The sequence below is a fragment of the Cygnus olor genome, chromosome 2 (assembly GCF_009769625.2).
Source record: "Cygnus olor isolate bCygOlo1 chromosome 2, bCygOlo1.pri.v2, whole genome shotgun sequence".
Taxonomy (NCBI): Eukaryota; Metazoa; Chordata; class Aves; order Anseriformes; family Anatidae; genus Cygnus; species Cygnus olor.
The window spans coordinates 143,130,388-143,157,211 of record NC_049170.1 but is presented as its reverse complement, the minus strand read 5'-3'; the positions used below and the strand labels follow the sequence as shown (position 1 = coordinate 143,157,211).

General features: G+C 36.0%; 1 long non-coding RNA gene across 1 annotated transcript; it reads right to left on the bottom strand.

The window, feature by feature from the left end:
- Positions 1-11,649: 11,649 nt before the first annotated feature.
- LOC121066664 lies at positions 11,650-23,240 on the bottom strand. Its single transcript, XR_005817908.1, has 3 exons — positions 23,062-23,240; positions 13,002-13,067; positions 11,650-11,833 (listed from the first exon to the last, which is right to left on the bottom strand). It is a non-coding gene; the product is annotated as an uncharacterized LOC121066664 (long non-coding RNA).
- Positions 23,241-26,824: the final 3,584 nt, after the last annotated feature.

Genomic DNA, 26,824 nt, shown 5'->3' with positions numbered 1-26,824 from the left:
TGGTTAGAATAAACATTTATCCTTAGTTCCAAAACACAGCCAAACTCTCCTGCTCAAGAATTGTGTTCTTGACAACAGTAATAAGTCACTTTAGATGGCAGCCAGACCTCATGTTAAATACTATACAGTGCAATCTGGAACTAACATTTAAGTTTGTTGCCTGGCAGAATTGGCAAAGGTCGGTTACAAGATTTAATGTAAACCTCTTGGAAATATGAGGAGACAATTACTGAAGATACTGATACAATGTCATAGTATGTGTTTTACATCATTTATAACCTACACCTTACAGTATCCTGAGAATGAGGAATGCATTGAATTGCCAAAGGTATAAATTGCAGAACTGTTCCTCTGCTTGGAAAGGAAAACCTATACCCAAGGACACGCTGTAGAAGGAAAGTACTGATGATGAAATGCACTGTATTCATATTCAGTCAACATTCAAGTACATTTCAAAATGGAAAGCACATTTATTTAAGCTGTAGATTCAAACTCATCTCAGAACATCAGGCTGCAGTAGCATGTCCTGCCCACAGTTATTTCCATCTGGAAGAGGCAAAATCATAAATATGACTTCCAGCAGCAGTTCAAAGCTTAGATTTAGGGCATAATCATAGTCCAGTCACATTATCATTTCAGCAACACCTCATGCAAACCAGCATTATAGCATATGCTATAAGATTTTTTTCATTTTTTATTTTTTAAAGACTTTTCAAATGTAATTTTCACCTTGTGCTGTGAAGATACTATACTCTTTGGAAAAAAAATATTGAAGTGAGAGGAATTAGAGGGTAAATTTTTATTTATTTATTTATTTTTAATTTTAGATCTGTGGTTAATAGCAAGTGCAAGAACTTTTGGGTTGAGAGGAAGATAGTTTACTAGGTAAAGCAGAATCTAGGCATGCAAGCAAAGCAAAACAATCTCCTTCATTCACTCCTTCCCATCAGTAGGCAGGTGTTCAGCCACTTCCAGGAAAGCAGAGTTTATCACGTATAATGTTTTCTTGGGAAGGAAAGTACTATTACTCAGAATGTCCCCCCCTTCCACCTTCTTTACTCAGTTTTACTGCTGAGCATGATGCCATATGGCATGGTACACTCCTGGGTCACCTATCCTGGCAGTGTTCCCTGTCAGGTCCTGGTGCACCCCCAGCATCCTGTCTGGCAGGGCAGCATGAGAAGCTGAAAAGTCCTTCATTCTTGTAAGCACCACTCTGCACCAACTAAAACACTGATGTGTTTTCACCACTGTTTTCATCAAAAATTAAAACCACAACATTGCGTGAGCCTCTACAAAGAAAATTAACTCTATCCTTGCCAAAACTATCACCTCCGCATCCGCTAAATCCTTTGAAGTGTATATCTCTGCTAGGGCTTGACTTATGTGACATATATCATTGAGAAAGATATGATGCAGAAAGGTTATTGTTCTTAAAGGTCATCCATGTCTTTTGTCCCTTGCAGTAGAGATGTTGATACTGCATTAGATACAGCAGAGACCAGATGACCGTAGCATTAATTTAGGGTGTGGGCAGACAACTTCTAAATAGACAATCTTCGCAATATGAAGGGAGACTATATATACTTATCATAACAGTAAAAGGCTGATTCAGCCTTCTTGAAGGTTGATGTGAATCTTTCCACCAACTCCTACAAGAACTAAGTTACATCTTCAACATCCATAGATCTTACTCATGAAGACAGATTCCCTGGGGGAAAACAAACAAACAAAACAAAACAAACAGACAATAATAATAATAATAAATTTAAAAGAAATCATGAGTAAGAAGGTAAGAATTTCAGGATCAAGTTCATTAAAACAGATAATAAGTAATGTAGTTTGCAACATTATCTAAACGCAGCAATCTGGAAAAATAAATTGTTTCAGGACAATGTTACTGTTAAATTATTTTTTTTATTTTTTTCAGAAAGGACAAATGGTCCTCAGTTCTGTAGCATTTTACATTTCTAAAAATGAAAATATATTTGTACATTGCTTGAAATTCATTTCAAGTAACTGATGTAGGAGAAGATATTCCAAATATGTAGTTATCATTCCAGAAGAGGTCCACTGATGCAATACAAAATTATTTCAAGAACAATATAAATTAAATCACCTTAGGTATGGATGGACTTTGATTCTGCCTTCTTTGAAGTTACTCCATCTTGATTTCAATGCATACAAGTTGAAGGTAATGATAGTATTTATATGATTATGCCTCTTTTCCAAAGGATAATTTTCTAAGGAAGAACACTTCCTTGCAAGATATATGTTTGAGAAGTAGAATGAAAACACTACTGTTACTACAACTACTACTATTACTACTACTAAACTGTTAATGCTAGGTGATGTGAAATAATCAGTGAATTAATTAATAGCTACAATATGTGGAGTTCTGTATACAGAGCAACTGGAGGCAGTACTCTTTACCAATGCCCTATTTTACCTTGTGTGTTAATCAGCAGATGAGAAATTCACCTGATAAGATCTAGCAAAGTGGCTAGAAAAATTATTATTATATTTTTTATTATATAATTCATGTTATATAATCTGAATATAATCAAGGACCACCTAAAATATACCATATTGTATTCATATCTTCTCCCATATTTGCAGCTGAGAGTATCAAGGTTTATTTCATTAGCTTTTAGTCAGTGCATGGTAAAATTATGGAGAGGACTATTATGGGATTTATTGAAAAATACCTGAAAGACAATGCAGTCATTAGCCACAGTCAACATGGGTTCACAAGGGGAAAGTCCTGTTTAACAAACTTAACTTCCTTTTATGACAAGGTCACCCACCAGTTGACCCAGGAACACCACTTGATATGATCTTTTTGGATTTCAGCAAAACTTTCAATACTGTTTCTCACACTATCCTTCTGGACAAAATGTCTAGCATACAGCTAGGCAAGTACATAATATGATGGGTGGACAATTGGCAGAAGGTTGGACTCAAAGGGTTATAGTAAATGGGGTTACACCAGGCTGGCGGCCAGTCACTAATGGTGTTCTGCAGGGCTCTATTTTAGGGTCAGTTCTCTTTACTGCATTCATAAATGACTTGGATGCAGGACTAAACTGGGAGATGTCCACTTCCTCAAGATCAGAGAGGAATTGCAGAGAGATCTTGACAAATGAGAGAGCTGGGCAATAACCAACCACATGATGTTTAACAAGAGCAAGTGCTGGGTTCTGCACCTGGGACAGTGCAACCCTGGCTATACATACAGATTGGGGAACAAGAGGCTGGAGAGTAGCCCTGTGGAAAAGGGTCTGGGGGTTCTGGTCAATGAAAGTTGAATATAAGTCATCAGTGTGCCCTGGCAGCCAAAAGAGCCAACCTAGGGTATATCAAGCACAGCATAGCTATCCGGTTGATGGAAGTGTTTGTCCCACTCTACTTTGTGGAGTTGCGGCCTCACCTCAAGTACTGTGTACAGTTTTGGATGCTACGACATAAGGACATAAAACTATTACAGAGTGCCCAAAGAGGGCTACAAAGATAGCAAAGGGTCTAGAGGATAAGACATATATGGTCCAGCTGAAGTCACTTGGCTTGTTCAGCCTAGAGATGTGGGGAGACCTCGTTTTGGCCTACAATTTCCTCACAAGCAGAGCAGAGACGCAGGCACTGATCTCTGCACTCTGGTGACAATTACAGAACGTGAGGGAATGACTTAAAGCCACATCAGGAGAGATTCAGTTGGATATTAAGGTAAAGTTCTTCATGATGAGGGTGGCTGGGCACTGGAACAGGCTCTCCAGGTCAGTGGTCATGTCAGCACGCCTATTAGAGTTCAAGAAGCATTTGGAAAATGCTTTCAGATATATGGTATGATTTCTGGTGGTCCTATGTGGAGCAAAGCACTGGACTCCTTGTGGATCCCTTCCAACTCAGGATATTCTATGATTGTATGATTGTGATAAACTATTTGCACAAAACTATAGCTACACCTTTTGCTTCAAGCAAAATCAAAAGTTTCCTGTTTCAGGAGAAGGAGCCTGTAAGTATTAACTATGAAATAAGTACGCTTTGAGAAGAGCACTGGAAGCATGATCTTGCTTCAGTCCCTGCATTCCATCCTGTGTCCCTCTCCCTCTCCCCCCCCCCCCCCCCCCCCCCCCCCCATTTTTTTATCCAGATTTGAGGACAGTAGATCATCTCTCAATTCTGTCCACCAGAAGAAACAATATAAGCAACATTTTGATAGCTTTAGTTCCTTCGCATAATCAGATCAAGAGTTTTATAGGCTTATTCCTACTTTTAGTTTTAGGAATAAATCTCACTTATTTGTTTTAAAAACCCACATGTATTGTGGAGGCAGAGAAAAGAATTTCTCAAGCAATTTACCTAAGTATAAAGATTAATATAAAACTGATTGATAGGGCAACTGGTCCTTAAGAACCTTTGGACAAAATGCAGTAAAACCTGAAACATTACTTTTTAGACCACTTATTTACAGACTTCAGTGGTGAACAGTCTGTGTAAGACATGCAGATGCCTTTGCCACTGTTACAAGATCTTTTCTGCTCTCATGTTTTAGTTTACCTGTTACTCTATTATATTAAATATTCATAGAATCATGGAATTATTAAGGTTGGAAAAGACCTCCAAGATCATCTAGTCCAACTGGGCACCTACCACCAATATCACCCACTAAACCATGTCCCTAAGTACCACATCCACCTTTTCCTTAAACACCCCCAGGGACGGTGACGCCATCACTTCCCTAGACAACCTGTTCCAATGCCTGCCTGCTCTTTCTGAGAAGAAATGTCTCCTAATTTCCAAGCTGAACCTCCTCTGGCACAACTTGAGGCCATTCCCTCTAGTCCTATCACAAGCTACCTGTGAGAAGAGGCCAGCCCCTAGCTCCCCAAAGCTTCCTTTCAGGTAGCTGTAGAGATCAATAAGGTCTCCCCTGAACGTCCTCTTCTCCAGACTAAACACCCCCAGCTCCCTCAGCCGCTTCTCATAGGAGTTGTGTTCCAGGCCCTTCACCAGCTTAGTAGCCCTTCTCTGGACATGTTCCAGGGCCTCGATGTCCTTCTTGTACTGAGGGGCCCAAAGCTGAACACAGTACTTGAGGTGTGGCCTCACCAGAGCAGAGTACAAGGGGACAATCCCTGGTCCTACTGGCTACACTATTTCTGATACAAGCCAGGATGCCATTGGCCTTCTTGTCCACCTGGGCACACTGCTGGCTCATGTTCAGGCGAGCATTGACCAACACCCCCCAGATCCTTTTCCTCTGCACAGCTTTCCAGCCACTCTGCCCCAAGCCTGTAGCATAGCATAGGGTTGTTGTGCCCCAAGTGCAGGACCCGGCACTTAGCCATGTTGAACCTCATCCCATTGGCCTCTGCCCATCAATCCAACCTGTCCAGGTCCATCTGCAGGGCCTTTTTACCCTCCGGTAGACACTTCGCCCCAACTTGGTGTCGTCTGCAAACTTACTGAGGGTGCAATTCCCTCATCCAAATAATCAAAAAAGATATTAAAGAGGATGGGCAATTTTCCTATCCTCTAGATGGAAAACTAGATGAAAACTATTCCATCTAATTTTAAGCTCCAATACTTCATGTTCAGGTAATCATCATTTAAACGCCCACTTCTGAGGCAAGCTTGGGTGACATGTAACAACTAACTCTTTACTAGGGGAAAACAGTTGAGGGCAGAATGGTGACTTATGTCCTAAGAATTGTTTTAATTCCTGGATAAAATAACTGTGCTTTACTCCAATTAAACATATCTGTGGACTACCTTGTTTGTTCACATGTGTTTAGGATACATGCATAAAGTATACCCTTATACTCTACAAGGTCTTACATGTCTGAAAGTAAAGTTATTTGACACAGGGGAATAAGTTACTTATCTGTTTTTCACAGATATCTACTATTTGTAATATGAGTGTGCAATTCTGGTGGGAATTGCTAAAAGGATTAAAAAGAGCAATAGGAAGTTTTCTGCCAACATCTCTATTAAAGTAAAGAAAATTCATATAGCTTAATCCAATCAAATTTCTCAACACATTGTGCAGTGAACAAGGGAATGTACCAAGACATACAATTCTGAACATATTACTTCATTGTTTTTTTCTTTTAATTGGACTCTGAGTAAATTTAGAGATTATAAAAAGGATTCTTAATTACAGATGTAGATACAGGGGTCCAGTATACAGATATGTAAAATAGGACCTACCTGCCTTAATAATAAATAAATAAACCATATCCTTAAAAAGGTGGCTCATCAGTTGGTTAACACCAAGTTAACATATTTAACATTTAACATACAAAATTTTACAGTGATCATTTATATATATTTTTTTTTTTTCTGAATATATATCACATTTACAGGATATTGTTAAGAAAGTGAAGCATGTATCAATGAAGAAAGTATTTAAAAATACAAGTCTATTATTCTTACATTTTGTACAAAAGGCATCTTTCAGTTTTTCTAAATGTAAATAAAAGTGACTAGACTTCCTGCCTTTTAAAAATGATAAAGTTATTTTAATAATCAAATAACATACACTTTCTTTTTACTACAATAATAAAATAAAGAGCAATTTACCAAGAAAACATCCAATTAACAAAAAACAAAACAAAACAAAACAAAAAAAACCAACAATCTCATTTCAAGGCTTTGTTCAGCAGATGAGACATTTCAATGACTTTGCACATCTAATTTATTAGTACATGAGAATTCCCATGTATAAAATGAAACATACCTTCTCTTACATAATGTGAACAATAACATCAAAACAACTGTCAGATATATAGTAAAATAACTGAGATCATTGTTATAATAAAGATAAAAATATTATGTGTTTACAGTTTACCTAAGGCAGCAAAAAATCACTAAAAAAAAAATAATCTGAAGGAGAACAGTAAACAAATAACTTACATATTTTCCTCCTTCTTTTCTCTGCAGGGTTGTTCCAACAACTAGGTGATTTACTCCATCTTCGGTAAGATTATTCTTCTTCTTTTCAATGGTTCCGCACCCTGCAGTCCAAGGTCCCTTTACACTCACTAATTTATCGTAATATAGTAATTAAGCTACTCAGTAATTAGCCAATTTAGAACACAGAAAGAACTAATTATCCATATGATATTTGCATATGGAGTTCGTATACCAAAATACAGAGGAGGAGGAAATCATTATCTGAAAGAACTTTAAGGGTTGAAAATTGAAATAATCTCTAATTGCATAAAAAGTCACTCATACCAAACACACTTATTGAAATATAAATACCTGAGCCATATCCCATTGAAATTCAGGCATATTTGGTTTGGGGAATTTGAACTGTAGAAGAAATAATCAGTGTTAATGCATGCAACACATACATATGTATGTGTGTGTACATTTCCTGGACAGAGAAATTTTTGAAAATGGTGTGAATAGGTGTACTTTCTATGAAACAAAAGATTACCTAGAACCAGCATAACAGTGGTTTTGATGCCTTAAGAAAGCAAACTTATCATTTGGATGTTTAGTAGTAAATTTTTAAAGCCCTACACTGTCCCACAAAGAACGAGGAATGATGCTAATGATGCAGGGTACATTACTTGTAACAAATTAGTTTGGAACTGAAGGTTTTTTTAAGAATGTGACTGAGATGAGATACTAAATATTTTAGGGCTGCTACTTGTAGCTAGGCACTGGAAAATGCACAACTGGGGGAAAATATACCAAACAAGTAACAGTTACCGATCAAAAAATTGAGAAGTTATCTAGAGCATAGCATACTTGAAATTCCTGAAGTTTTATAGGTGAAGTTCCTGAAGTTTTATAGATCACATGATTGTACCCCTTAAATGCTTTGAAGATTTGCTTCCTTTAAAAAAAAAAATAGTATCAGAAGCTCCAGGCAAATAGAATGACTGAATTTTCAAGTTTTGACACCACATGAATGTTTATTCCATATTCACGATACTAAGAAGACTGTTCAACTCAGCCAGTACTATTGCATTGCCTAGCTTTATCTGCACTTTTTCTCATTAATTAGTCTCTGTGATGACTGTAAATCATACCTGTAGCATGTAGAAAGTCAGTTAAGCAGACATTTTCTGAAGTAACCTACTTATGTTTCACACCCAAGGAAAGAGCGCAAGCAAAAGCTGTTCCACCATTCTGATTTCCCCTGTGCTGCTTCTACACAGCACAAAGCTGCTTGTGGATGGCTCTTAGAGCATGTGTAGCATTGCAGACAGGCAAAGGGCACCGTTTCACTAGCAGAGGACTATCCAAAATGTGTCATGATAAATCTTCTCCAGTCATAACACGTTGTCTTTACATTTTCTAGAATATTTTTCATACACCTATATATACATATATCTCTATATTCATCTTCCATTCCCCAAGCAGGGGTAATTCAATATTGCTTCTATCCTACCTTAATGTTAGAAACACAGAACATTTTCTTCTTTGGCTGCAGTAGTACCTTAAGACTGCACTGGTTTTATCTACCTCTACACGTACTGTAGGTTCTGAAGATAAATATCTGCCTTAGTGATCTCAAAGATCACTTTTCTAGGCAAATTACTTTAAAGCAGAACCAAGTAACAATGATATTATTTTGCAACATGTTTTAAAAATATTCTATTCTATTTTAAATATTCATCATATTCACAATTAAATGAATTAAGTAATTCACAATTAAAGTTAATACAACAAAACTGTCTCAGCTTGCTATGCCAAGGTATATTAAATGCATGTCCTGATTCCTGACCCGTGGTTATCCAAAAAGTTTGTTACAACAGGGATGAATGTCAAATGAATATGTACAAATATTTTCAACTAATTCAACATGAAATACTACAGCTTATAGTTCATAATTTAAATCTATTGATTTATATCCAGCTGTTTCCCTAAATATTTTACAATTCATTAATAAATATTCCTCCTCAAGCATTTTTTTTTTCTTAAAACATTTTGCATCTTTTGCACCACCTGTTTAATTTGCGTACAAGAACATCTTGTAATATCTTATATCTTGTAATATCTTATAAAGACAGAAGATTTGGGGTTTTGTAAAAATTTGCCTACCTTCTCCAAATTTTTGAATGCTCTTCAGCTGAAAATAACATGCCTGAGATTTTGCCCCAGTTACAAAAGCTGCAGGAAATATAAAAATAAATAATAATAAAAAATATTTTTAAAAATGTATCTCAACATCACTTTGCAAATCTTTAAATTAAATTAAATTAAATTAAATTAAATTAAAAATAATGAATAAGAGATTACACTAAATAACTATGCAAGGGATTTCATAAAATACAACTTTCATATCCACAGAGAAGGACTCAAATTAAAATATTCCCATTTAGAAAACAAATCTTGAAAATATTTTTTTCCAAAACCATCAATTTAATGCACAGAAATGGTAAATATGATTATTTATGTATTTATTTATTTATTGGAGTAATCTATATCCTATAGTCTTGAGAATTAAGGAAAGTTTGGAGAAGGACAAGAAAGCATGCAATTGTTTCCATGTGAAGATACCTTAGTCTAGTTTTTTATACTTTGGTAAAAATAAGGAGAAGAGGGTATGAAGAGGTCCACATAATCAGGAAAAGAATAGGCAGACACGATCCACTGTTTTTTCCAATTCAAGAGCTGTGGGACAGCCAGGGAAATCAGCAGCAGACTGACACAAGAGGAGACATTTTCCACAAGACACGGCATTAAATTATGGAGTTTTCTGGAGATCAAAAGTATGTGTTCCAAAATCAATCAAAAGTTTATGGGAAAACTGTTTGGTTTGTCTGTTGCTGTTATACAGGAAGAGCCGTGTCCTATTACTGGTGAAACCTGCAAGAAAATGAGGAAAGGTTTAATCTTTACATGTTTTGCTATTGTACTTTTCCATAAACTTCAAATGCAGCTTGAAAGAGGGGGCATAAGGCCTGAATGATCTTTGGCTTGACCCACAGAAGAAGTTCAAAGCCATTCAATGCTTATTTTCATCTCTGACTTGCAAAGATATATCACGCAGATTTCTCAACATTTTGGAAGATATATTTACAGTGCCTCAGTACCTTCTAACATTTAAGAAAAATGCTTTATAATAATGTCTACTTTGTTTTACATTAAACATTTTTTTTCAAATTTATTTTTTTAAATAAATAAATAAATGAACCGAACATTTTAATCAGATAACTAAAATGGACACATGAGAGCAAATGATTGCTGCATTTTCTTTCTCAATGAATCATTAATAAAAATGCCTTAATATATGTATCTACATCCATAAATTTGAAGTAGCAGTAACGGAAAATAGCTATCTTTAAGCCCAAAAATGTGAGATTGTTTTAGTTGTACCTGTTACTTGTTATTTGTTCAGACAGAAAGTCTGACTAAATTTAAAATTCACATTATCATTCAAATCAATTAAATTTAAGTCTTTTCATTAAAAAACAAACAAAAACAAACAAAAACAAAACAAAAAAAACCATCAGGCAACCACATAATTCACTATTCTGCTTTACTCTTCAATGACATTTCCCTGTTTTCAAATAATTATAGGTCATACTCTTCATGCTGAAACACAGGACAAAATGTTGATGAGGTTTTATAATGTATGCTCACTTAGTGTGACACCACTAACTCCTGGAAAGGCCAATGTTTAATAAGGTGTTGAGGCTTCTAGATTAGTATTCAATGGAAAAAAAAAAAAAAATTAAGTTAATCTGCAGCTTGTCTTTGGGTTTATACTGTGCATTTAGATGTAAGAAAGGTGAGCAATAAATATGGCAGTGAAAAGAGACGTTTTGGAATAACTTAATTCACTTATATTTATTTTATACCCCATTGACCTGTCTTCAGTATGTGCTTCATGGATATCTCAGATGTAAGTCATAAATACGAGACCAAAATGTAGTGAAAAATTCTGTGTATGTCACTTTATTGTGTATATAGAAGCAACATGTCTCTATCCTGCAGTTAATACCTGTCTAGAGACTTTTAAAAACTTGCTGAGATCTCGGGTATGCAAAATGAGCTTTTCGCTTCACAAAAGTCAATATTTCAATTGAACTGAAAAATGTCTTTAAGATAAATCTACTGTGACCAATTACTTAGGTTCATTTAAAACTTAAAATCAAATACTTACCTTTTCCTCACTAGTAGGCATAAAGATGAGATAGCATCTCTCAATAAAGGGGAAAGTACAGGAGACAGGAAGCACAGAGATGTTAATTGAAACCATTCCAAGAAACAAATCTTTCCAGAGATACAACTAAATTCATTTGTGGTTATAACAGTTACATTAGTACCCTAAAACGTTATCAGGAAATAAATAAATAAATAAATAGATCTATTCAATTAACTTTTTGAGCAAGAATTTAAGGAGCAAATCAGGAATATCTGATGAAAAATCTGATGGGGAGAAAAAAAAAAAAAAAAAAGCCAGACTGACAAATGTGTACAACCTATGTAAATGGAAAAATATCATGCTCATATATCTGTATTGCAATCCATATTTCTTATATATTGGTATATAACTAGGTTTGTTAAAATTTGTCACAATTATATGTTCAGAAGTGCATTATAGAAACATACACATAGACTGGTAATGTATTTGTAAAAACAAATTTCCTTTTTAGTAATAAAAACAATAAGGATGCCACTGCTTTGGTAACTATAAAAACATCCAGTGCAGGAGTTCACAAGGATTTGGCACACCATATAAACAAATCAAACTGGAAACTAATCTTCATATATGTTCCAAATGGCAGCAATATAAACCTTCTCTCACATTCTCTGGAGCAGAAATCATGTAAGATTGTCTTTGTTTGTCAGGAAAACACGTGTAAATCTGTAGAAGAGAAAAACAAACTGTCAGAGCATCCTAAAATATGCAGACTTTGTTATATTTAAATATTATCAATAAGTTATCTGTACAGAGAACAGAGAGCATATATTTCCAGTAATTTATTCAAAATTTATTCAAAAAGTGAGAATACTTTTCTTGATAATCTATCATAGCTAACGTAGTAGAATTGGGACTTTTAACATTAACATCTTGGTTGGGAGACACAGCAGAAATTGCCCAAGAGATTTTTTTCTGGACTCTGGACACTTCTTCCCTGCTTATAACAGACTGAGCCTCCTGGTTAATTGTAACTGTATTTAGCTGTAAAAGCATAAGACAAAAGGGCAAGAGCACTAGCACTTTAAAAAAATATATGAAAAAACACCCACCTTCATGTATCCTCAGGGTTTTTTCTTTGAACTAATAAGCAAATGAAAATTATCTCCAGTTATTTCCTGTTGGTAGGTAAATCCACCCATCCTTTCCCTGGAAAATCTTGACCAGGGAAGTCAGGGCAGAACTGACTTGATTTTCACAGTACAGTTCAGCCACTTACAGGGAGAAGAATGACAAGCTCATATTTGAGGCAACGTATAAAGACAACCTCTTTACCATATCAGGAATAAATAAATAAATAAGTAACATTAAGAAAAAGTCATAGAAAGTCTGCAGTAAGGCTGTGGATCTGCATCTGTAGAAAACCTTGAAATTCACAAAGCTTTTAAAAATGTTTTATGATTGTTTACATAACAGTGTATTCAGCCATGGCTTAGCAATAAAACCATAGCAACTCAGCAGTAATGCTTGGTAAACTAATTCTGTTTTCACAGACATTTATTTATTTGGTTTTGTCCTCAGTACTACCCTGGCAGGAAAGTGATTTAAATCATCTGGAAATACCAATTTGTTCCTAATAACAACTGTACAATACCTTAATAAGCATTGCCAGCTCTTAGAAAGACATTACTGAAACAAAATCTGTGACCTATAGTTGCATCATTTAATTAAACTTTCAACATTATCAACATTTCACATTATCAACATTATCTTGCATTGTATCCTTCCCAATACATTATTTTAATGTCTTGTATGAATCATGTTATAAATGTATTAGAGAGAAAATTAGTAAAGAGCAATGAAACGCTCTAATCAAGACTCTTCTTAATTTCACCTTTCATTTGGGTCCAAGGTCAGTTTCATTGACCTTCTTAATTCATCCTTCTTGTTCCTGCCTTGCCTGAAAAATTACATTCTATCATAAAATAATTGATCAACTTTTGCTGTTATGTCCTAAAACTTTGTCTAAGATTTCTAATGATTATTTTGTACTAACAGCAGGTTTCTCTGTAGCAGCTACATATTTTTACATACTTAATGTTTTAAGCATTTAATGTTTTATCTTACATAGATAGAAAAGCTTAATAATATTTTTCCCCAATGGAAAACAAATACTGACATTATCTCCTAATAGTACAGTAGATAAAACTGGACTCAGTAATATACTATTGAAAATTGTAATTGTAATAGTAACATACTTAAACCATAAATAAATAAATAAATAAGTTTTAATAAAACTGGTAATAATTACAGTTAGACTTTTTTTTCCTACACACACACAAAAAAAAAAAAAAACAAAACAAAACAAAAAAACTCAGTATTATATTATTTATATTTAATAATATATTGCCTATTTTTTTACACTAAAAGACATTACTATTAAATTCATCCATCATGTGTGTACATAGCACATTCATTTTTTGCACAATATACAATGAATGAAGTTCTAAGCTGGTACAAATTGGGATGACTCTACTGATTTCTGTCAATATCATGCATATTATTCTAAACCCAGCTACATGACTTAATATTTTCATTAAATGTTACTTTAAAATAAATTAACATTTTTTCTGGCTACTTTATTCAGTGTACTTATAATAAATTGGACCCTCTTCTTTGTTGATGAACTGAATCTTTCTTGAAATGTTTTTGGCTTTTTAAATTTGAAAGGTACTTTCAAATTTAATTTGGGCTACCTGGCAATATTTCTGAAAGCAGGTTAATTTTCTATACAAGAGCTGAAGTTTAAGAGTTTTTGTCATTAAGCACTTACCATTTTAAATGTAAATTCCATGCCTCGGTCAGGCTAAGTAAATGCTGCCCTAGATACATTTTATAAAACATTTTCATGCCTTGAATGCAAACATTTAAAAATATACATACATATATATGCATGTCTCCTATCTCAACCAATAACATACCACATACTACAGTAACGGTATGTTGAGTAGCTAGGAAGTACCATGCAATTAATGAAAGAGGATGCTTGAGATATATTTCAATTACTAAAAATACTGATCAGAACTTAGAAATAAATAAATAAATAAATAAATAAATAAATGGAAAGAATAAAAACCTAAAACCGTCAGTATGAAATCACCTGAAAAGCTTTTTTCCACTGGGGAATGATCTGAAGGAGCAGGAAGATGTAATCTGTCATTATAGCAACTTTTATACTGGAGAAACAAGAACAAGCTCTTGAACACATAAAAGAACAGCTTGTTTGCCTGGAAGGTTGCCTGTTCCGAACTCCAACAATATTTTCTATTAGATGAACTGACATTATCTTCCTCAGAAACATTGCTCACACATCCTTAACTCATCACAGAGCAATGCCATGACAAGTGCAAAGATTGTTATAAAAGAAAACACCTTAAGCCTTACAAAAGACTAAGGCACTAAGTGTGTGCAGTGAGAAAATTTTGCTATCAGATGCTCTGAAACTGTTTGAATGGCTCTGCTTCTGCTATTTAAATTCCTTTTACCAAGCATCAACTAGTAGAAGTCAATTAATTTTCTCTCTCTTGTTCAATGTTATATAATGTCCAACCTACAACTGTCTCTCACAACACTAATATTTTTCATGCAACACCTTCATAACAGGAAAAAATAATAAAAAAAATAAATATCTGTAACATCCATTTTCAACACTGAAAGCAGATGGTGGATGTTGCAGTCTGTAGGTGCATCAGGTGTGCTGGGGCCCCAGGGAAATATTCGATAACAAGAAAGTGGCAATCAGCCACCTCACCTGACAATTTTTAGGGGATTTCAAATCAGTCCCCAACAACCAAGGCAGTAAGTCTATGACATATTTTGTTTCCTTTCATTAGAGCAAACATTTTTATATCCTTGGTTACCAGATCTGTGTTTAACCAGACATGATATACTTTGAAGTTAATATAAAAATGAATTTCAATTGAACAAGTACTTGAGCTGTTCAGCTACTGTAGGACTCTGAAGTCATGAAGACTATGCTGATCTAACCCAAACCTTATCATCTAGCCTGCACATATTAATGAAAAAAAAAAAAAAAAAAAAAAAAAAAAAAGCTCTTCCTTCTGATGTGTGTGCTCAACAACAGCCATCCCTCACACAAAGCATTAGCAGATGTAGTTCATGGTTGGTGGCCTAAGAAGATTTCTGAAGGGAATGTTGAAAATTCCATAAATGAAAAATAAATGTCAAAGGAATGCAAGCAAAAATCATTCTTTACTCATGTAATCTATGCTGTAAAACAATTCAGGACAGTCACTGGTTCTTTGTCTATGTTTTGAATAGTGGTAAGCACACCAATGGAGCTCAAAAAAATAAACAAAACTATTTGAATCTCATATTCAGTGAGAATTTAAGTGAAGACAGGGAAAAAATATATTCAGAGGGAACACACACAAATATGTAGTCCCATAACACATTGAGGTATTGCCCAGACTCAGCATAAGACTCAGATTTTTGTAGATTGATTCTGACTTTAAAAGTAATAAAACTTTTTTGTTTGTTTGTTTACTGTGAATTGTATTTCAATGTGCTACTGTAAAGAATAGTTAGAAGAAAATTTTAAAGAGCACTTCCAATTGTAGCCTAAGATAGCATCTCTACGCAGTTTAATAACACAATATTAAGTATAATGTCTCTAAATTTAAAACGAAATTTCAAGAATTCCAGAAGAAGGAGAAGCCACATTGAAAGAAACTAAGTTTTTTTTTTTTTTTTTCCAAAAAAGGAAAATATTGCATATTAAACAGAAGGGATTTGAAAGAACAAGGTTGAAGATAGGATGGAGGAGGGAACCCATTCTGACTATTTCTGTATGCTGGTAAACTGCAAAACCTCAACAAATTTATTTTTCAGGCTACTTTGTTGCATCTGCAAAGGCAGAAAAATCATAAAAAATAAATAAAGTGTAAAAGTAGAGGTAAGTTCACATAATTAAAAAAATGTTAGGACTTCAGCTGTGCAATGAAAACTTCTGAGGCTAAAGAAATGGCACAGGGAATGTAAAAATGGAATTTTAGATCACCTGAGGTTCTTGTACTGCCTGCAGCTAGAAGAGCACCAGTAAGATTTGTACTTGGCCTCATTTCAAACTGATATATATATATCACTTGGAGCTTACTTGTGTTGTAATCCTCCCCAGGCTTCAATAAGCTTTATGGAGGAGTGAGAAGAGTAAATTTCCTCTTGTGAGAGATTTGAACAATATGGGAGGACTGTGAGAAATTTAACAAAAATGAGAATAGTGGACAGAGCAGAACTGTCAATTTATTGAGATGTTGGAGGTAGTTTTAACCTTTATCCCTTCCATCAGATCTAGCATGGCAGCTGGTGTCAGTCAGGTTTCTGTCACATGGTGTAAAGCCATCTCCGTAGTCAGATTTGGAAAGGATTGATCCTTGTAAACTTGTTCAGTTCCAGATGATCACCAATATATAATTTAAGACTAGAGTGTAAAACCATGCCTGTGTTGTAAATTATTCAAGATCAAATCAAATAATACAGTTGATGTCATCAGGGATTTAATAGCAAGGCTGTAATTTAAGTCCCAGGCTGAATGCTTGAACAGAGATGTAAAGTTACTGCATATTCTGCTTGTGTTTTATTGTACTGGATTAAGAAAAATGTATGTTAATATCATCATAGATATAGTGTTCTGACACATCTACATGTGTAAATACCTGCAAACCTGAGAAGCAATTTAGGAAATAAACTTGCTTTTTTAACAGCATGAATGTAAATAATGTGTTGACTGTGTGATTTGTCTAAACCACTACATCCAGAACAATATGTAGTGAAGTAAGTTTCCTTTGCTATATTTCTTACTAGGAAAAGTCAGACCTACAGAGGGTACTGTATCTACATATGATGGAATGATTATGCTGTGGTAAAATCAATAACCACTTTCTAGAAAACACTTTTCCTACAACTGGAGATAAAATGCATATGCTTTTCTTCTATTTGAAAGTCTGTAACAAGTTCAGCTGTACATTCAGCTGTGTGAGGGCTTCTAAATTGTGCACTGTTTTGCTTTGGTTCTGTTCTGTAATAAGGACATTGCTGCAGCTGACCTGTCTATTGCCTTTGTAACTCTAGTGGCTCTGTCTTACATTAAACAGACGAGTTGTCCTTCTTGGAATTTACTTGGGACTGTGCGGAGCCCACATTTCTGGAGTTAAGGTCAATGTCTTTTATCTAGGCCCTATTGCACCAAAGTATGTTGAACACACTCAAAGAGGACTCCTTGTTCTAAGAAAGGTAGAAAAGTTTCAGAAAATACTTGAGAATAAATATCACTGTAAGAGGATTATAAAGCTTCCATTCAATGAAAAAAAAAACAAAAAAAAAAAAAAAAAACAAAAAAAAAAAAAAACAAAAAAAACAAACAAAAACAAAAAGAAAAAGAAAAAGAAAAAGAAAAACAAAAAGAAAAAGAAAAAGAAAAAGAAAAAGAAAAAAAGAAAGAAAAAGAAAAAGAAAAAAAAAGGAAGGGATGGGAAAGGACAGGCAGGACAGGAAAGAATGGGAAAGGGAAGGGAAAGGGAAAGGAAAGGGAAAGGGGAAGGGAAAGGAAAGGGGAGGGCAGGGCAGGTGAGGGCAGGTGAGGGCAGGTGAGGGCAGGTGAGGGCAGGTGAGGGCAGGGCAGGGCAGGGCAGGGCAGGGCAGGGCAGGGCAGGGCAGGGCAGGGAGGGCAGGGAAGGGAAGGGAAGGGAAGGGAAGGGAAGGGAAGGGAAGGGAAGGGAAGGGAAAAGGGAAGGGAAGGGAAGGGAAGGGAAGGGAAGGGAAGGGAAGGGAAGGGAAGGGAAGGGAAGGGGGGAAAATGGGGGGAAGGGAAGAAGGAAAGGAAAATTATTTTCTGCAAATAAGGAAAGCATACAGAAATGGATTTTCAGAGTGCCTTGATCCAAACACTGGTATCATGATGAGCTGATCAGAAATATCTCACACAGCACTGTTCGTGATCCTTGGTTTATGAGCAATGACACCAAATCAGAAGAGAGCAGAAATTGGAAAGAACGCATGTCCAATAGTTTTTCAAACCTAGCATTGAGCAGTGCAAATGTATATGCCACATATTTGTAACAAACCTTCAGTAGTGTTAAATTTCTTTTCAAGAAGCATTGAAACAGTAAGTTTTATGTAGAGACAAAATGTACATTTGCCAAGGGCAGGAGGCTATTGAGGGAAACAAAATATTCATGGCTCTTCTGCATGCTATGGGAGAGAGAGAGATAGTCTGATTTGCTAAGGGAGAGTTAAGCAGTGTCGTTCTTCAAAGCAGTATCTACCCTACTTCTACTGCAACTCTTACTGCAGAAGCAACAAGTCAACTCAGTCCTCTTCCCTCACTCTACCTTCCCCCTTACTGTGGTTGAAATGCTCTGCTCTGGATTCTCAATAGGCTGCAAGTTTTAAGTTACTTGAACTGCCAAGAACCCTTAATCAGCCTTGTGAGTGAAAAGGTACAGAGAGAGCACTACAGAGAAATTCAAGTTTTTAACTCTGTAGGATTGGAATAATTCCTGAAAAAGTCATCTAGTTCACTTTGAAGCCTGTGCATATCTGCAGAAATTTAAAATAAGATTTCAATGCAGAAGTACCCCCAGATATCTCTAACAATAAACAGAACCGCCAGTCACAGCATGCATCTTAAAGGTTGGACTAGATAATCTTAGAGGTCTCTTCCAAACTGAATGATTCTATGATATGTCAGCTCGCTTTCAGTCTGATGAGTAGTATCAGATGAATAATTTCCAGAATCCAATTTACCTTTTCTAAAAAAAGTGTTTTATAAACCTCCTGGTGACCAGCTTGGATGAAATTTTGCTGATCTCAGGACTGACTGGAGAAATGAAAATACTATACTGGTCCCCTCTTATATTTATTTTGCCTCTGTAAGCTTTGTCCCCCATATCATCACCCTCAAATACACAATAGCAATACATTATTAGATCCTCTGAAAAAAAAAAAATTCTTCATCTTTAAATATTTTAGGACTACATAGGGGCATTATACACATCATCATGGCAGAATATGGGGTCACATGTTAAATGATCTCAAGGTCTCACCATATTTGAAGGAGATGTCATCAAGAATGAGTATTCTTAATGACATCAAAACTGAGTAATAATTTATGAAATGAAAAGGAACAACACTCCAGTTAAATGAAACCTTTAAGACATGAATACCTTACTATTGAGCAACACATAATGGGTGACTGGTTCAGTTCATCCCTCTCCACAGGGGACCCAGCCTCAGGAATGATTGATGTACCCCAGGGGCAGAGTTTTGCTTCCATTGAAATCAGCAGTGGCTCTCCCATTGGTTTTACATGACACCGGAAATACAGAATCATGATGTCTGCAGTTTAATGAAACCACTTAGATAAACTGTAACTGAAGACACCCATCTTTTCCAGTTCATTTCCTCTCTACCAATTCAGACAGAAAATACTTGCTTTTGAGTCATCTTAGGCAAAAGAACATAAGTTTTTACACAGATGTAGTTAACATTTTTTTCATCAGTGCAAGTAACATAATTTGATGAATATTGAAATCAATTTTAAATATTTCATCATCTACACAATACAGCAAAGCTCAGGAATTCAAAACCCAAAGCTGAAATAAATCAAAATTTTGAATCAGCCTTCATGGCAGACATACAGCAGTTTGCTTAATTGAATACCGAGATCATATCTTAAGGAAATATATTGTACCCAGCTAGCATATAAATTAAAATAAGTATGTCAGCTGCAGGACTACATTTTCAATTCCCAATGAAAATGATGGTTGCTACTTAATTTTAGTAGCTGTCCTAAGAATCAACTTGTTGTAGCAGTTTTTGTATGCCAAAAAGTAATAAAATATTGGATTCTATCATAAATAAAGATTATAAAAAGACATGATAGGTCTAAATAAGATCAGCCTTGTATTAGAGTCCTAGGGTGTCTTAGCAATCTCATTTTCCATTCATTTGTTGTGCCTAAATAGAGGTGATAATTAACAAAGAGATACACTGAAATAAAAATAAAGCAGTAAAAGCTCCCACACATAAGAGATACCTGGTATCAGGCTTTATCAGTGTCACTCATTGAGGTCAGGTATTGAACTACAACATGACAGATTCTATCAAACGTAAATGACCTTGAACAAACTCTCCTGTCTAGGCTTGACATGCTGAAAGGATGTTACAGCAGCTAGAAAAATATCTTATCCAAATATGTATACTGATACCATGGATTTGAAAATGTCAGTAGAATATCTCTTCATCAGCTGCTAACAAAACAAAAATATTAAAGGAAAAATAGCTAATTAAAAATAGATATAAATAATATGACACTTTAATGATGTATAGAAACATAACTTGTCATTAAGATGGGCAGTCAAGATAATTCTATTGGGATAGCATAGATGCTTCTCCTAATCTTTGTAATTAGTGTTTACTTATTTCAGTGACAGGTAAACTGGAAATACTGATAGACAGATGACTCTCTGAACGTCTTCTGTGACCAATTATGATAGTGTCATGGAGTTGAAAGTCATAGCTCTTTTTTAACCTGTCTGAGGACAAGTCATTTTATAAAAACATATTTAAGATGAGAATGCTATATTGCTACCACAATGAGCACATATTTGCATGTATAAACACACACATACCTGTACACACACACACACACACAGACACGCACATACAGTTGAAGTAATTAAGAATAAAGATTTTCTTTAAAACTGAAGATAAATTTTCCCTCTATAGCTTAAATCTATTGGGACTGAGTTCAGTGCTTGTGCAGAAAGTTATCAGAATAAGGTTGCTTTTTATATAATTCTGTTCAAGGTTGTTTTATATATATATATATATATTTGACCTCAATTATATTTCTTTTGGCATACATATCCATTTTTTCAATTAAAGTCAATAGCTAATGGTTCTTATGAGGCTACAATATGCAATTTTTTAAAGATAATTTCTATGGTAATGAATCATCATTTTTCTCAGAACTTTTCCAAGGTTATTCTGATAGAAACAACTGATTTTATTTAAAAGCATTTTTATACCAGTTTGATGTTTTGCGTTATATTTTAAGAATACAATAATTGTCTCACTCCTGTTATTCATGAGGGTATTTTTAGAATCCAAAAACAATATCTATTCAGAAACATTTCTTTGTTTGCATGAATCTCTTTGGTAGCAGATAATCAGTCACATTGTATACAGTTAATTTCAGGTTAGCTGGAGAAAAAAATGCCCTCCCCCAGTTCTATTGCTCTTTGTTTGTTTGTTTGTTTTGTATTAACAAACAAAAAAATCTAATCCTATTGCATAGTTTTGATTTGTTACCCATTTCTGATATGTCATCTTTATAATATAGTTTATTTTATAATGTTTTATAGAAATATTATTATATCTACATAGTGATGATATATTTATTCATGACTATCACAAAGTTGTTATTCATGCTAGAACAGGCCCATCATATAATGCAGTCTCTTGATCTTGTTTTTCTCTTCATCTAGATATTTTATAATGTTAATATTCACTGTTTTGTTCTGAAATAAAAGTTAGTTAATTTATTCAGCATTTGCTTATTTTGTGGGTTGGGAGATCATGTTAGTTGCTTTGTGCTATGTGACAGTTCATTTCCCTGTTTTATCTTCAATTTAAAGCCCACTTAACAATATGTGTCAGTTTTGCAAGCTTGAGGTCAGTGACTCTTAAATGCAGTGAATATATTCGTAAGAAGTTTTTATCTAGTGCTCAAGAAACTGGGTCTCAAGGTTGTCATTGAATCACTTGCACATGGCAATAGGAATAAGGCCTATATTTTTCCCAACATAGTTTTCATTTTGGCTCTTAAAATTATTTGTACATCTTAAATTTACAATTATTTCAGTATTTCACTACTTGAGAACCTTGATGTGGTCATTTAAGCATTACTCTGACGTTACTCTTATGGTCAGTCTTAAAAAATCCCTATCTGAAAAGATTTCTAAAGCCCTTACTCTTTGCTAAACAGTCCGATTTCATTATGAAGTTGCAAAGGTTTGGTTGTGTTTTTAAGACAGAAAATACAAGTGTTTCCCAAAACAGGAGTGTGTTATGAAATGAGGAACAATTTTTTCTGTTTAGAATTATTAAAGTGGAATAATATTCATAAACTGGTTATATATCTCACTTCAGTATAGCTGCAAATGAAATACCGGAGGTTGTTTACTCCTTCTTCCTTAAATAGATCTCATGTAAAAATGCATGACAATGACCACTAGATTGGCATAATCAAAATGTTCTTAATCCAAACAAGCTCTGTGAATGTGAAACACAAAAATCACATGGCAGATAGCATAACAGCTACAGACAAAAGCCCTTAAACATGTCTTCAGAGAAATCTGTGCTCTGTTCTTTTTGTCAAAGTCCTCCTCAATTGATCATGGCAGCTTCATATTTCTAAAGCATCACTCTACAAAGAGCTGAAACAGAAATTCATCTAAGAATTCCAAAATACAAATAATATTGTAATCATCCTTAAAACTGACCATATAAAGCCAAAGTAAACCAGTAATAAAATTAAAATAAACTAATGAAAAATAAATAAAAAATAACACAACACATGGATAAAACACTTCCAGCAATCTTATTTTTTTTCCCTTCAGTGACAGTATGAAGGAAAAATAAGGAATAAAATAAAGTGTAAGAATTATTCTGAATTTTAATCTATTCAATGGCCATAGAAGATAAATTTATTAAACATTAAGTATCATAATACCTAAATGCAGGTCAGAAAGAAGGCTGTATGGTTTCCTAAGTGCAAACTACATCTGTATGGTGACAGTTACATCAATCAGAATGACCAAGCACAGTCTTTACAAGTTTATCCAGAGGATTGTAATGCAAAGCTTATGTACCTCCAGAGATATGGACCCCCTCAAGTGACTTGTCAAGATGAAGCAGGAAAAAGTAAAACAGATGAAGGAGGTGACAAAGTGGCAAAATGACCACATAAAGTGGTGGTAGCAATGCCAGGAAGAATGAGTGGATGAGTGGATGAAACCCTCTGCAGATAAGAGCACCCTAAAGTTCACAAGTCCTGGTCCTCATGGGGGACTTCAACCACCCCAATATCTGTTGGAGGGACATCACAGTAGGGCACAGGTAATCCAGGAAGTTCCTGGAATGTGTTAATGATAACAGAGTACAGCAAGCTCGCTACCCTAGACCTTGGGAGAGCAGATTTTGGCCTTTTCAAGGATCTGCTTGGTAGAGTACCAAGGGACAAAGCCCTGGAGAGAAGAGGGGCCCAAGAAAGTTGGTTAATATTCAAGGTTCACTTCCTCCAAGCTCAAGATCGATGCATCCTGACAAACAAGTAGTCAGGCAAAAATGCCAGGAGGCCTGCATGGATGAACAAGGAGCTTCTGGCCAAAATCAAACACAAAAAAAGAAGCCTACAGAGAGTGGAAGCAAGGACAGGTAGTCTCGGGGGAATACAGAGAAATTGTCTGAGCACCTAGGGATTGGTTAGGAAAGCTAAAGCCCTGTTAACATTAAATTTGGCAAGGACATCAAGGGGAACAAGAAATGCTTATATATGTATATCAGTGATAAAAGGAAGACTAGGGAAATTGTGGGCCCTCTCTGGAAGGAAACAGGAGACCTGGTTATACAATACACAGAAAAGGCTGGGGTATTCAATGACTTTTTTACCTCAGTCTTCATCAGAAAGATCTCTAGCCACATAGTCCAAGTCCCAGAAGGCAAAGGCAGGGACTGGAAAATGAAGAACCACCCACTGTAGGGAAGATTGAGTTCAAGACCATGTAAGAAACATAAAGGTGCACAAGTCCATGGGAACTGATGAGATGCATCCATTGATCCTGAGGTAACTGACAGATGAAGTTGCTAAGCCACTGCCCATTATATTTGAGAAGTTATGGCAGTTCAGTGAAGTTCCAACTGACTGGAAGAGGGGAAACGTAACTCCCATTTTTTTAAAGGGAAAAAAACAAAGGCTTGTGGAACTACAGGCCAGTCAGTGTCACTTCTGTGCCCAGAAAGATCATTGCGCAGATCCTCCTGGAAACTATGCAAAGGAATTTGGAAAATTAGGAGGTGATGGGTAATAGCCAATGTGGCTTGACTAAGGGCAAATTATGCCTGAAGGCTGGCATTACAGCACTGGTAGATAGGGGAAGAACAACTGAAGTCATCTACCTAGACTTGTACAAAACATTTGACACATTCCCACATGATATCCTTGTCTTTAAATTGGAGAGAACACATCTTTGATGGATGGACCATCAAATGCCCACCATGAAATGGTGGGTAAAGAATTGGCTGGATGGTTGTGCTCAAAGAGTTGTGGTCAACAGCTCAATGTCCAAGTGGAGAAAAGAAATGAGTGGTGTTCCTACGGGTCAATGTTGGGGCTGGTACTATTTAACATCTTTGTCAGTAACATGGACAGTGAGACTGAGTGCATCCTCAGCAAGTTTGCCAATGTCACCAAAGTGTGTGGTGCAGTGGACATGTTGGAGGGAATGGGGGGACTTTGATAGGCTAGAGAGAGGTTGGCCTGTGCAAATCTCATGAAGTTCAACAAAGCCAAGTGCACAGTCCTGCATCTGTGCTGGGGCAATCCCAAGCACAAATACAGGCTGGGTAGGGAATGGATTGAGAGCAGCTCTGAGGAGAAGGACCTGGGGGTGTTGGTTGATGAGAAGCTCAACATGAACCAGCAGCATGTACTTACAGTCCAGAAAGCCAACTGTATTCTGGGCTGCATCAAAAGAAGCATAACCAGCATATGGAGGGAGGTGATTCTCCCCCTCTGCTCTGCTCTTGTGAGAACCCATTTGTAATACCACATTCAGCTCTGGGGCCCCCAGCAGGAGAAGGACGTGGAATTATTAGAGCAAGTCCGGAGGAGGTGCATGAGGATGTTCAGGGGGCTGGAACACCTCTCCTATGAAGACAGGCTGAAGGAGTTGGGAATATTCAGTGTGGAGAAGAGAAGGCACTGGGGAGAGCTTACAGCATCCTTCCAGTACCTGAAGGGGGCATATGAAAAAGCTGGAGAGGAACTCTTTATTAGAGAGTGTAGCGATAGGAAAAGGGGTAATGTCATTAAACTAAAAAAGGGTAGATTTAATTAGATATAAAGAAAATTTCCACTATGAGGGTGGTGAGGCAACAGAACATGTTGCCCAGAAAAGTTGTGGATGCCCCATCCCTGGAAAGCCAGGTTGGATGGGGTTTTGAGCAACCTCGCCTACTGGGAGGTGTCACTGCCCATGGCAGGGGGGGTGGAACCAAGTCATAAAATCAGAGAATCATAGAATCTTTAAGGTTGGAAAAGACCTTCAAGATCATCTGGTCCAACAATCACCATACTACCAATGTCACCCACTAAACCATGTCCCTAAGCACCACATCTAACCTTTCCTTGAACACCCCCAGGGATGGTGACGCCATCACTTCCCTAGACAACCTGTTCCAATGCTTGACTTTTCTGAGAAGAAACATCTCCTAATTTCTAACCTAAACCTCCCTGGTGCAACTTGAGGCCATTTCCTCTAGTCCTATCACAAGCTACCTGTGAGAAGAGGCCAATTCCCAGCTCACCATAACTTCCCTTCAGTTAGTTGTAGAGAGCAATAAGGTCTCCCCTGAGCCTCCTCTTCTCCAGACTAAACAACCCCAGTTCCCTCAGCTGCTCCTCATATGACTTGTGTTCCAGACCCTTCACCAGCTTCGTAGTCCTTCTCTGGGCATGTTCCAGGGCTTCGATGTCCTTCTTGTACTGAGGGGCCCAAAGCTGAACACAGTACTTGAGGCGCGGCCTCACCAGAGCAGAGTACAGGGGAATGATCACCTCCTCAGTCCTGCTGGCTACACTATTCCTGATACAAGCCCGGATGACGCTGGCCTTCTTGGCCACCTGAGCACACTGCTGGCTCATGTTCAGGCGAGCATCAACCAGCACCCCCAGATCCTTAAGGCTGCCTTCTAACTCAAACAAATTGATGATTCTATGATTCTATGAATTGTTCCTGCCTCTGTCTGGAGGAAAAAATAAATAAATAAATAAATAAATAACATTTAATTTAGTCTTATATCCTTATTTTTGACGAGAACAGATACAGAGATATGTCCATCTTGCTGTCTTTGTGAATAGAACTCCTTTCCCTGTAAAGTGACTACATTTTACTGGAGCAAAAAAAGCTCAGAAATATATAATTAGTCAGGGATAATTTGTCTTGACCATACAGTTTAAAGCAGCCTTAACATTAATCAAATCATGAGCTACAAAGAACAAAAACTGTCCATGAGTTTAAAAATAAAAAGGATAAATCATAGGACAGATAGCAATCCATCTGGGTAAATAACTCTAGCAGTGTGTCAAAACCACAATCAGGAAGTTGGAGGATAAAAACAAAGCTCTTATTGACAAAGTAACGGAGCATCATATGGGGCACCTACTTAAGCGGTTTCAGTTGCATAATGTTCAGATTTTAAGGACTAGCATTCTTTCTTCAAACTGTATTTAAATATTATTAGCAGCTAAAAAATGTATAATTAATATTAATCATAAAATAGTTTATTTTGGAATTAAAGATGGTTTTCTTTCTATATAAATTTGCAGTGGCTGATTTCTAAGTGGATATGCTG